Consider the following 14146-nt stretch of genomic DNA (forward strand, 5'->3'; position numbering starts at 1 on the left):
ATGAAGCATTTAAAGCAGGGATGTCAAACTCAAATACACAGAAGGCTAAAATGAAAAACTTGGACAAAGTCGCGGGCCAACCAGTATACAGTATAATGGGCCCCACAAAGTCTTCTATAGAGAATAATGGGCCTCACATAGTCCTCCATTCATTATAATGGGCCCCACATAGGGGTGGTGGTTCTGGTGTCCCGGGCCAAGTGAAACCACCCTGCGGGTCAGATTTGGCTCATGGGCCAGAGTTTGACATGTATAATTTAGAGCAAAAGAGATAGAACTAAGTTAAGTTATAGTCAGGGTGACATCGCAATTAAGTCCCATAGAGTAGGGGAAAGGTCAGTTTACATGGACAGACCGACAGCACAATATGACCTCCGATCGGTAAACCCTTACTGATCGGTGGTCGTTTAAATGCCTATTATCACAGGCAGACCAAAGTAAACTATGCACATAGGTGGCCATAGTTCTCAGTGTTCAGAAGCCGAGAACGATGATTTTTTGTGCTGCACAAAAGGTCATCTTACCCGATAAACGAGTGTTTTGCTCATTGCAGTGTAAATGCCCCTTAAGGTCTCATTTACATGACGCACCCCCTGGGCCATATTCTTTAGGGGGAATACCCGGAGCCGGATCAGATGGGAGTTGTAGTCGCCGAGTGGCTGTGACCCGGTCCGTGCCCAGGGTGTCAAACTCAGTTGTATGTGGCAGTCCTACAGATGTTATTAAGTTCTTTATTGTCGACTACGCCACCCGTTGTATTGCGGTCACTATGGCCGCCGCTGCAGCAGGGTCCGCTGAGGCTGATGGTGGTGGTGCAGCTTTTGGTAGTATAACCCCCAACGGGTGGGGTATAGCCTCAGGGGGTCAGGTGCAGAGGATGGGGGTTGTGGTGGTGCAGCATAGATGTTAAGTGAAGACAGAGTCGGGTTGTGCAGTTTAGGGTATTTACTCACTGCTGATGTTCCGGTCACTCCAGCTTCAAGTGACCACCCGAGCCGTGCTGCGTCCACCAGGTCCTGGATTCAGCAAACCCCCAAACAAGTCCGGAGCGTGACCCTGAGCTCTCCTTCTGTCCTTTCCTCTGGCCGTCCCCACTAGTGATCCACCTAGGTCCAGCTCCCTCGGGCCTTCTGTTGGGAGACCCTTGGCCTTGGGTTCCCTGACCCTCCACGTGGTTTGCCTTCGGGGTGGATGTGGTGGGTGGCCGTGGCAGACGCTGCCCACGGCCTCCGGTCTCTGGCTAGGGTGTGCTTTTGCCCCCACCAGTTTGGGATCCGGTACCCTATTGCCGACTCTTCACCCGGGGATTGAATTTGGGTTCTCAGAGTCCTTTCTTTTTCCCCCTCTGGGTCTTTCCTTCTCTGCTCCACTCTCTCTCTGCAGGCTCATCTGGACCTCTGCTTCTTACTGACTCTGACAGACTGACCCTGATCTTAGATGGTGCCCACCTTAAATACTCCCTCTATGTGTGAGCTCAGGTGACCAGCACCCAATGAGCTCCTATCTTTACCCAGGCTGCTCCCCCTATCTGCCCCTACACTACTGGGATGTACCACCCCCTTCCCACTCCAGCCAGGAACAGACTCGGTCGTACCTGCACATTTCTAAGTGGGAGTACCGTTGGTCTGCTCCTCGGAAATGGGATGTGTGTAGTGCATGCAGCCTACCGAGCTCAGGTCCACACTCCATCCTTACCCGGGAGTGGAATATCACACCTCTGGGTTGAGGTGCAATACCCCTGTAGCAGCCGAATCCTCAGGGTGCTACATTCCCCCCTGGTAAATCACAGCACGTCCTCGGGCTGTAAGAACAAAACACCACAAAACATACAAATTTTTTTTCATATAAACAACATAGTAAAATCATATAAAATATCATATATATATCAGAAAACTTTTCATATAAATAACATTCTCGTCGCCTCTGCTCCTCCTCCGGTCACTGTGCAACGTGTGACCGGGTAAAGTGCGACAGTCTTTTCTTGAAAAACTCGTGGCTTTCCTGTAAAACCAGTAGGGAGCGCTTTAGGACGCGCAACTATATACAGGGGATATGGCCGCTCTCAGTCCTCGGCCAGGTATAAGGGAGGAATGACCGCTCTCAGTCCTCGGTCAGTGGGATTTAAGGGATAAACGGGTAAACAGTTCACACATGCTGGTCCCAACGGGGACTATATTATCAGCAACAGTTTCTTTGGTACCCCGACGGGTAACTATGTACAGCCTCTACTCTGCCGTACTTAACGACGACGTCCTCCTGCTCTTTCTTTGTGGTTACCTTTAGCTTCAGACCCGTCCGGGTCCTCTTGTTCTTCCTCCTCACACCGCAGCTCTTCCTCCGTCAGGCGATGCACATGGAGGGCGTAGGGTCCTTTGGCACACTTGTGCCGGGTAAAGGTGACCTCGTCCCCGATGTAAAGGTCACGACCTCTATGTCCCTCCGGTAGGTGGGATTCAACGTCTCTCCTGGTTACGAAGACGTCGCCTGGGGTGCGGTGGTCTCGGATGAAGCCCCACCCATGCTGCATGTTAAACTTGATCACAGTCCCGGTGGTGCGGGGACTATGCGCTGCACGGGGGTCTCTCCTGGCCCGGCTCTTCTGCTCCGCGCTCCTTATTTGAGCTTGCTGTTCCCGGACCCGCCTCTCTCTCCGCTCCCTCTCAAAGACCTCGAGTTGTTGGCGGCAGCACTCAGCACGCTCCGCTGCAGCTGCCCGAGTCTCCTGAGTGAACCCCATGAGATCTTCTCCGGTGGGGTCCCACTCAAATTGGGCCTCTTCTAGCGGGGGCGAGATCCTCTTTACGGGCTTTGGAGCCGGGATCAGGGGTGCACACATGGCCCCAGCCTTCCTCTGCCGTTCCAGTTCATGATATTCCTGGGACCAGATGAAAGGCTGCCCATCCGGGCACGTGTGTTGGGTAAACAGATCTTCTCCCAGATGCGGCACTTTTGGTTTTATGGGCGCGGTGGTGGTGGCGCCCGGGTTGCCCGGGCCTTGCGGCCAGGCCTGGGGTATCTGGAAGGTGAAGGGCACCGTAAGGATGGCGGCGCCCTGGGCTACTTGGCCCTGCGACCAGGCCGGTGGCTCCGCGGAGGTAGGGGGCGCTGTTGGTGTTGCGGCGCCCGGGGGTACTAGGCCTTGCGACCAGGCCGATGGTACTTCCTGCTTGGTCACGCTCGGGGTCGAGGCGTGTGACGTCACAGGGGTCGCGGCTCCCGTTTGAGGCCTAGTCTGCGGCAGTGGCGTGGCGATTACGGGCGCGGCAGGATAGACTTCGGGCTCTGCGACGGGGAGCTGGGGCAGGTACGCGGTTTCCCGGTTTGGGGTAGAGACGTCCCCTTTACCTGCCTCCACTCGTTCGGCTCCCTTCTCGGCGCCGTCTCCGGCCTTCAGTCCTCCCGCGCCATCCTCAGAGGCGGTCTGTCTCCTCGTCTCGGGTGGCGTGCTCCGCTGACAGGTCTCGGTCTGCTGGGCCATCTCACGGCTCCACGCCGCCAACGTCTCTCGCTGCACCCGGGCCATCCTCCGTGCGAGGCCCTCCAGAGCGGTCTGTGCACACTCCCGGTCTCGGGGGAGCTGTGCTAGGACCTCCACTAGGCCTAGTGGGGTCGTTGCTTCCAGCAGGCTCCTGACCAACGGGTCGGTGCTGCTCTGCTCTCCTTCCACTGTTTCCAGCAGGCTCCTGGCCAGCGGGCCGGTGCTGCTCTGCTCTCCCTCCTCTGTTTCTAGCAGGCTCCTGGCCAACGGGCCGGTGCTGCTCTGCTTTCTCGCCATCTCCGGGTAAGCTCCTCCGATACTCTTCTCCAGGCTTCTTGCCTCCGGGTGCGCTCTCTCCAGACTGCTCCAGGCGGCACCCATCTTTGTTCTCTTGTTCTCAGTCCTCCCACTTCGAGGGCGGTCCCGGGGCCACTTGGTGATTGTCAGCTCCAGGGGCAGTTCTTTCACGCTGACAGACACCTCTACCATCACAGTCTCTGTTGGTGGGGGCGGTTTCCACTTTTGGCGCCATTTTCGGTCCTGGCCCACGATGGGAGGCGGCCTCTCACCACCTTCTGGCACGCCCATAATGGCGTCCACTCTTCCAAGGCGGGAAACCTTCGGAAATGGCGGGAATCGTCTCCCAGTGGCGGGAAACTCTGCAGATGGCGGGAAAAAGCTGTTAATGGCGGACAACCGGCGGGAATCGACCTGTGATGGAGTCCGATGGCGGGGACCCTCCGGAACCGGCAGGAGACTTCTTTTTGAGGTAAACTTGTTCTTTTCTTCAGGCACGCAGTACCCGGTTGTTGTGGGCACGTAATCCTGCCGACTACGCCAAAGTTGACGCACCCCCTGGGCCATATTCTTTAGGGGGAATACCCGGAGCCGGATCAGATGGGAGTTGTAGTCGCCGAGTGGCTGTGACCCGGTCCGTGCCCAGGGTGTCAAACTCAGTTGTATGTGGCAGTCCTACAGATGTTATTAAGTTCTTTATTGTCGACTACGCCACCCGTTGTATTGCGGTCACTATGGCCGCCGCTGCAGCAGGGTCCGCTGAGGCTGATGGTGTTGGCGCAGCTTTTGGTAGTATAACCCCCAACGGGTGGGGTATAGCCTCAGGGGGTCAGGTGCAGAGGATGGGGGTTGTGGTGGTGCAGCATAGATGTTAAGTGAAGACAGAGTCGGGTTGTGCAGTTTAGGGTATTTACTCACTGCTGATGTTCCGGTCACTCCAGCTTCAAGTGACCACCCGAGCCGTGCTGCGTCCACCAGGTCCTGGATTCAGCAAACCCCCAAACAAGTCCGGAGCGTGACCCTGAGCTCTCCTTCTGTCCTTTCCTCTGGCCGTCCCCACTAGTGATCCACCTAGGTCCAGCTCCCTCGGGCCTTCTGTTGGGAGACCCTTGGCCTTGGGTTCCCTGACCCTCCACGTGGTTTGCCTTCGGGGTGGATGTGGTGGGTGGCCGTGGCAGACGCTGCCCACGGCCTCCGGTCTCTGGCTAGGGTGTGCTTTTGCCCCCACCAGTTTGGGATCCGGTACCCTATTGCCGACTCTTCACCCGGGGATTGAATTTGGGTTCTCAGAGTCCTTTCTTTTTCCCCCTCTGGGTCTTTCCTTCTCTGCTCCACTCTCTCTCTGCAGGCTCATCTGGACCTCTGCTTCTTACTGACTCTGACAGACTGACCCTGATCTTAGATGGTGCCCACCTTAAATACTCCCTCTATGTGTGAGCTCAGGTGACCAGCACCCAATGAGCTCCTATCTTTACCCAGGCTGCTCCCCCTATCTGCCCCTACACTACTGGGATGTACCACCCCCTTCCCACTCCAGCCAGGAACAGACTCGGTCGTACCTGCACATTTCTAAGTGGGAGTACCGTTGGTCTGCTCCTCGGAAATGGGATGTGTGTAGTGCATGCAGCCTACCGAGCTCAGGTCCACACTCCATCTTTACCCGGGAGTGGAATATCACACCTCTGGGTTGAGGTGCAATACCCCTGTAGCAGCCGAATCCTCAGGGTGCTACATACACATCCGTATTTGGTCAGTATTTTGCATTAGTATTTGTATGCCAAAACCAGGGGTGGAATTTACAAAGAAAAGCTATATTTGAAAGACTGACACTACTTGTTCTGTGTTTTGGACACACTCCTGGTTTTGGCATAAAAATACTGATCACATACTGATCAGAAATACTGATGTGTGAATAAAGCCTAAGAGAGGGAGTCTAGCCAGGATATCTAGATGTTGTAGACAGATGAGTAACTATGATAGGTGGAGGGGTTGCAATTGCACTGGAGACTAGAGGGGCCCAAAAGGACCCATGTTGGAAACTTTGTATTGGGGCCCACAAGCTTCAAGTTGCGCCACTGGTTGTAGAAATGTTGCACTTTATTAGCTCTTATGGCTTACATTTGTCTCAGCATATTTGTGTTAATGAGCAGCTTGACCACTTGGAAGGATAGAGATAGGGCTTTCCATTTGGCATCTATATGGATCCATGTTGATGAAATGAATGAGATTCTGAGTTTTATTATTAACAATAAATGTTTACAACCCAATATCCATGGGCAAAGGGCGTAATGTCCATCCAATGAGTGTAGAAATAATAGAGGCAACATTTCTTCACAGAGCACTCACTATTCGGCATGGCCACAGTCTCTGAAACAACAATCAGAGACTGTAGGGTACAATTTATGTATTCTGGATGGAATTAGATAAACATAGTGTAAGAGTTTGAGGATGTTTTAGTAAATTATACTTGGTTACTAGTAGAGATTGTGACATGCAGAAGTAGTGCTATTGCAGAGTGTGCCATGCAAAAGTAGTGCTGTTGCTTTAAAAGCATTCAGCAACTTTTAGAAGTAACACAAGCACATGAGACAGGAAGTGTTGTGCTCCAGAAGCATCCAGCAACTAGAGGGGTTAACACAGTCACAGCAGAAAGGGAGTGTTTTAGCAGAGCCCCAGGGAGATTGTGGGGAAGTTGTTTACTGTCTGGCTGGAGCCGAAGAGAAAGGTGGTGTGTGTGTTCTGTATATCACAGAAGCGCCCCTGCAAGTGAAAATTATTCAAGTCAGGAGTGAAGCTAAGCACAGGTCAGATAGAGTTCCTGAGATAAGAGTGCAGAGTATTGTCAGGCAGAAAGATAAGGACTAGAAGAAATGGTGTCACAGTGTCACAGGGATCAACTCCCTCAGCAAACCCTCCCCCTCTCCTCCATCTCATTGTGCTGTAAAGAATGCTGTGTTCATTAATGTGCCTTTGCATTAGAACTGTGCTGTCCTGTACTACTAGGAAGACTGTGAACTGTTGTGTTGCTAAGGAAACAGTACTGTTTGTCACTGGAGCCTGTTGCTCATAAGACTTAACTTGCACTGGCTGTGCGGCTTTTTATTAAATGCTACTGTTCTACCGTTTATGAGGACTCTTGTCAAGTGTGTCTGGTCAGCAAGTGAAACAACCTACGTGTCTGTGCCTGAGGGTCAATACCCCTGTGTGCCTGAGAGAAGCTGCAGCACATGGTCTATGGTCGCCCTGAGTAACGGTTCCCCCAGGATTCTAAGAATTCATGTAACCTATCTCGCCCCTATCTGAACCTAGCGGCGTGCGTGTAACGTTGGTTGCCCGTACGGGGAATCCTGAGCGGGAATGGTGGTGGTGAAAGCGATCAGCCCAGGACTGAACCTCCGTAGTATGCTAGAAATGAAAAGTCAAATGACCTTACAACAGCTGAAGATGATTTTAAAAGGGCACTATAAAGAAGAGAGTACTTCAGAATTGTTCCACTGACTCATTAACCTCTCACAGAAAAATAATGAATCACCCCAAAGTTTCTTGTTCAGAGCGATTGAACTGAAGTATAGAGTGTTTGCTTCCAGAGAGGTAGAAGCGGAAGAGAAGTTTGATGCTGGACTAGTCCAGAAGAAGTTCTTGAAATCATTGGGAACGTGGTTAATCAGCAAAGACATCAAGCTGCAGCTGAAACAGTACCTAGAAGATCCTGGCATTCTGGACGAAGTCCTAATTGAAAAAATGAATGAGGCAGCTAGTTTGGAGTCAGAGAGCGAACAGAAGTTGAAGTTGGAGACCCCCAGTGGCCAGTCCGAAGATCATTATAGAGACCCTCCAGTGCCACCTTCGAGAGGGAACCTTAAATCACCAACAAAAGAGAGGACCACCAGCGCTGCCTGGGATGAAGTAATACGAGAACTGCGAGCCGAGTTGATTGAGGTGAAAAAATGGATTAGTTCCAGGCCAGAACCTGTATCCCTCAGAACCAGGAGTGGGTTCCAAAACAGAAGATACCCGGCAGGGCCGGCTCCAGATTTTTGTGGGCCCTGGGAGAAAGAGTCTCAGTGGGCCCCTTTAACACTTACCACGATTCATGATGCACAGATACCGCAGAGAAATATATATATAGTACAATGCAAAGATTTCACTTCTTACATTACATGAGCGATATCTATTGTAAATTCTACAATAGCTCAGAAGCCGGCGAATCGCTCCACACAGGATACTGGCCCCCATATAACGCTCCATACAGGATACTGGCCCCCATATAAAACTCCATACAGGATACTGGCCCCCATATAACGCTCCATACAGAATACTGGCCCCCATATAACGCTCCATGCAGGCTGTGCCCCCACATAATGCTCCATGCAGACTGTTCCCCCCACATAATGCCTCATGCAGGCTGTTCCCCCCACATAATGCCCCATGCAGACTGTTCCCCCCACATAATGCCCCACGCAGGCTGTTCCCCCCACATAATGCCCCATGCAGGCTGTTCCCCCCATATAATGCCCCATGTAGGATGTCCCCCCCTTATAATGCCCCATGCAGGATGTCACCCCCCTTATAATGTCCCATGCAGGATGTCACCCCCCTCCCTTATAATGCCCCATGCAGGATGTCACACACCCCGCTCCCTTATAATGCCCCATGCAGGATGTCACACACCCCCCTCCCTTATAATGCCCCATGCAGGATGTCACGCACACCCCTCCCTTATAATGCACCATGCAGGATGTCACACCCCCCCTCCCTTATAATGCCCCATGCAGGATGTCACACACCCCCCTCCCTTATAATGCCCCATGCAGGATGTCACACACTCCCCCTCCCTTATAATGCACCATGCAGGATGTCACCCCCCCTCCCTTATAATGCCCCATGCAGGATGTCACACACCCTCCTCCCTTATAATGCCCCATGCAGGATGTCACCCCCCCCCTCCCTTATAATGCACCATGCAGGATGTCACCCCCCCCCCTTATAATGCCCCATGCCCCCATACAATAAAAAAAAAAAATCAAATACTCACCTCACTTCTCAGCTGCTGCTGCTCCGGTCTCCTCACGCGCGCCGGTGTCTTCCCGCTCTGTGCTGTGACGGTTCAGGGGAGGGCATGGTGTAAAAACATCACCGCGCCCTCTGACCTGAGACGTTACTGTGCAGCAGCCGCGGAAGAGACAGGATCTGCTGCGGAGGCACGAGGAGATGTAAGTATCTGGCTGCCGGGGCCCTGAGCAAGCGGGGGGGAGCGGGCGCTGGCACCGCTCTCCTCCGCTCACGGGTCCTATAGTGCGGCGGGGTGCCCGACGGCGAGTGGGCCCCCCTACCTGCTCAGGGCCCCAGCACTTGCCCGGCTTGTGAAGCGTGCCGTTCATCAAATCAGAGTACGGTGTGTGTCCGCTGTCTAAGATGTGGTGAGGAAGGACATTATGCCAAGGAATGCCAATGGTCACGATCGTTTGGGTTAAAAAACAGGAGGTTGTCAGTGCGGGGCGACTGGCAACTGCGACACGGAGGAGGCCCCAGAAGCAAATCCAAATCTTACCAAACCCCAGAACGGCACCTGAGGTAAAACGGCTGCATCAGTACTATCCCCAAGTGTGTTCCCATCTACAACAGCTGCAAGAGAGACAGGGGCACCAGTTACTTAATGCCCATTGAGGAGGTCAAACGATGTACTCCTGGGTGGAGGATTCCTCGGTAAGTAAAGATAGCTTCATCAGCCTAATCGGTGAAAGGTGTTTTATACAGTGCCAGCTAGATGGACTCCTGGTAAAAGCACTGTGGGACACAGGAGCCCAAGCGAGCCTTTGAAATGAAGAATGGAGAAGGCGCTACCTGCCACATACCTGCCTTCGATCACTAAAAGTACTCTTAGGACCAGTGGAAGTCCACGACAAAGCTGTCAACCAAGCCCCCAGCTGTCATAGGCTGGGTGAAAGTGACTTTCCAACTGAGGGCCACGAAGAACAGCAACACCATTGAGCTTTTGGTACCTTTTCTCGTGACCAGTGATCAGAACGTGGAACAGGATCCTATCCTGGATTATAATGTAATCAGTGAGGTCATCACGAAACATAAGTCAGGGATGCTGGTGGTGGATGTAATTGCCACATCGCTTGCCATACCCAATGCCGTGGCAGAAAATGTGATTAATAAAGAAAGCACAGTATACAATGGACCTAAAAGAAGTCAAGGTAGGAAGGCGCCCAACCATCATCCCTGCAAACCAAATGGTGGGGGTGAGGTGTGGTGTCCGGGTAGAACCGGGAAGAAAAATACAGAAAAGACTGTTAGTGCCAAAAGACTCCTCAGAACTTCTGGAAGGCCTAGTTCAAGGTGAGACTGTGATTACAATTCCTACTGGTGGGTTTGCTCAATTGACAGTACCGGTGATGAATACTACGAAACACGAAATTAGACTGGATCCAAAGACTGTGTTAGGTCACACTGAAACCGTTAAAATGGTATATCCAGCCAGTGTGAGACCCGCCCAGGGGTCTACCATGAATTCAGTCTTCCCACCAAGGAACAGGAGTTGCCCAGGGGAGGAAATTGCACGACCCACCTCAGGGTCCTGGGATCCCCCATTATCCCTGGCACATTTGTGTGCTGAAGATATAGCGATAGCAAAACAGATGCTGAGAGAAGAGTGTCATGCATTCTCTAAAGATGATTCTGATATAGGCCGTATACCGTCTTTGCAATTGAAAATTAATTTGAAAGACACGACCCCGGTAACCAAAATTTACATGTCTCTGCCGAAACCATTACAACGTGAAGTGAAAAAGTATTTACAAGATCTAATCAACAGAGATTGGGTCCAAAAGTCGAAGTCATCTTATTCCTCTTGTGGCAAGACAACTCTCCCAGAGGCAGACTCAGGACACATGTTCTCAGGTTACCTTCCTGCTGGTTTACTATATGGCATAAATTCATGCAGGGTTCCACAGGAAAAATAAACAAGACCCCTCTGGGTTAAATGGGAAAACAAAACAAAATATAGCTCAGTCCATAGGTGAGCGGGTTCCGCCCGCTCTCGGTCGCACAAACTTCACAGGCAAAGCCTCGTAAAAAGCTCTGCAGTTTCCACAACACTGTCTGGAGACTTCACTCTCCAGACCACACTCCAGAGATAAAAAAAGGGACTGAGCTTTTACACATTGCTCAGCCAAACCCTAAGGGGAGTTAGGGGGAATTGCGTCCCGCCCTCTTTGCCATTCCCATAAAACCACACACCCTTTAACAGAGTACACCCACCAGCATTTAACATGCTGGCAGAAATAAAGTAGGTCTTAGTTCACACAGGAGAACATTCTGAGTGACACATACCTCCCCTCACATATAAAACCAGTGACACTGTCACACTCTCCTATTGTTTGTGTTAGGAAGAAGGACGGTACGTTGAGACTCTGCTGTGATTACCGGGAACTAAACCGAAAGTCAGTACCTGATCGGCACCCGATACCAAAGATTCAAGATACGCTGGATAGCTTATCAGGAAGTACCTGGTTCTCTGTCCTCGATCAGGGTAAAGCATACCATCAAGGGTTTGTTGAAGAGTCCAGTAGACCCTTGACAGCATTCATCACACCGTGGGGGTTATATGAGTGGATCCGCATACCGCTTGGGCTCAGTTCAGCTCCAGCAGAATTTCAGAGGAGCATGGAGACCTGTTTGGAAGGATTGAAGGACGATATCTGCCAGCCGTACTTGGATAACAATGTGGTACACAGCAAAACCTTCCGGGAGCATGTTGAACACGTACGTGAGGACCGTATTACAGTGGTATCAACAACACAAAGTTAAGTTGACCCCAAAGAAGTGTGAACTGTTCAAAAGGCAAGTCCGATTTTTAGGGAAAATTGTGTCCGGGGAAGGATATACCATGGACACATGGTACTGGCCTTAAAAGACATGCGGCCCTCTACTGTCGGGGAGTTGAGGCAGACCTTAGGATTCCTCTCCTACTATTGTACTTACGTTCGGAACTTCTCCAGGATTGCCGCCCCCCTATACCTCCTCTTGGGGGGGATGATAGAGTTAACAACACCCACAGAGAAAAAGAAGAACGCGGGTAGGATCGGGCTTAAAAGAAACAACGCAGTTTTGTACCAACAGCCCATTCTCTGGACAGCAGACCACCAGGAGGTATTGGAAGAACTAGTAGACTACCTGGTAAAACCACCCATCGTGGGATATCCTGATTTCTACTTACCATTTGTTCTTCATTGTGACGCTTTTCAAGTTGGACTGGGAGCTGCCCTGTATCAGCATCAAGATGGAAAATTGAGAGTCATCGGTTACGGTTCTAGAACGTTGACAGACGCCGAGAAGAATTACCATCTACATTCTGGAAAATTGGAGTTCCAGGCATTGAAATGGGCTATATGTGAACGATTTAGAGATTATCTCTACTACAGAAAAGAGTTTGAGGTATACACTGACAGAAACCCTTTGACCTATGTACTCACTACAGCCAAACTGAATGCAACAGGTCAGAGATGGGTCGCTGAACTAGCTGACTTCAATTTCAACATCAAGTACAGGCCAGGAAAATGCAATGCGGATGCTGACGGATTGTCGAGAATGCCACTAGAGCCTGAGGAGTTCATGCAAGAATGCTCAGAGGTAGTCAGTCTGGAAGCAATTGAGAGCACTACCCAACACATCAACCCAGGCACTTATGGGCAACATCCAAACTACGTATCCATTTGAGTTGGTCTCAAAAGACTTTATACATCTCGAGGCGTGCAAGGGTGGTGACGAATACATATTGGTGGTGATGGACCATTTTACTCGATTTGCCCAAGCATATGCCACCACCAATAAAGCTGGTCGAACAGCGGCAGAGAAGATCTTCAATGATTTTGCTTTGAGATTTGGGTTCCCTACAAGGTTACACCATGACCAAGGAAGAGAATTTGAGAACCAGCTCTTTGCCAAGCTTGGAAAGTACTGTAGAATTCAGAGATTCCACACAACACCCCCATCACCCAGAGGGTAATGGACAAGTGGAACGTTTTAACCGGACATTATTGTCGATGTAGCGCACTTTAACAGCTGATGAGAAGAAAGACTGGAAGAGTTCTCTGTCAAAAGTAGTACATGCCTATAACTGTACAAAGAGCGATGCAACGGGTTACTCACCCTTCTTCCTATTGTATGCACAATTGCCAAGACTCCCAATCGACATCATGTTCGATACTCTGGTGTCCGGAGTATATTTGGAAATGGAAGGAACAGATGGCAGAGGCATACAACAAAGCGTCCAAAGTGGTTGCGCAAGGACAGAGCAAGAGTAAGGAGTACTATGATCGAAAATGTTATGGAGCAGAATTGACACCAGGAAGTTGAGTGCTAGTCAAGAACGTACGTGAGAAAGGTGGTCCGGGAAAATTTTGTTCGTACTGGGAAGACAAGGTGTATGTGGTCGTAAGGAGGGAAGCTGACATCAGCCCAGTGTATGAAATCCGATTGGAAAAGGGAGACAAGAAAACCAGAATAGTCCATCGGAATTTACTACTACCCTGTGATTATCTCCCACCACAAGACTTCCCAGAAGTAGACCAACATCATCCAAGATTGACTAAGGGATCACCACAGACTGAAGCTCCGGAGGTGGATAGTGACCTTGAAAGTTCCGATGAAGAAGAACACACCGTTGTATTTCTTGGACCGGCAAGGAGAGGGATGTACCATCCTCAGGAGAATGAACTAAGTCCTGAGGCTCCAGAGTTCGTACTAAGGAGTACAGATGAAGTCCAATACAGATCTGATGATTGAACACCGGACCCTGAAGAGACCGATCGACACTCAGGAGGAGCGGAATTACCAGACCGTGCAGAAACAAGCGACTCAGAAGAAGTACAGGAACTTACAGAGGCAGCTCCAAGAGCATCTGTGGAATCACGGGAAATTAGTGTGGCGGAGGAAACTTCTGTGACCAAAGAATCCGTGGTCTCTGAGGAACAACCCACCAGGAGGATGTCGACTCGAGAAGTAAGGAGGCCCGTGATGCTGACGTATGATACACTTGGCGAACCAATTCAAGTGCCAAGGACTATTGACTGGAAACAGGTATCTCTGACTGTGGAACAGGTAAGCCAACTTGAGTGGTATTCACCACCAAGAGGCAGTGTGGAAAATGTTCCCTCCTGGAAAGACTTGTTTTCATGGTTTGATTTTCCTTAAAAAACTTTGTAGAAACAAAGAACTGTTAAAGCATAGACCGAGAGAGCTGGTTGAAGACGTACGAAAAGCTCCAGCTGAAGAGATGCTGATTGTTTTAATTGTGTTAATTGTTTATTTCTTATAGGCATCCTACAAGAAAAAGGTCGTAAGATTAGGTTCTTATCAATGTTT

The sequence above is a fragment of the Phyllobates terribilis genome, unplaced genomic scaffold, assembly GCF_046119375.1.
Source record: "Phyllobates terribilis strain yellow unplaced genomic scaffold, ASM4611937v1 Scaffold_1__5_contigs__length_1240528914, whole genome shotgun sequence".
Taxonomy (NCBI): Eukaryota; Metazoa; Chordata; class Amphibia; order Anura; family Dendrobatidae; genus Phyllobates; species Phyllobates terribilis.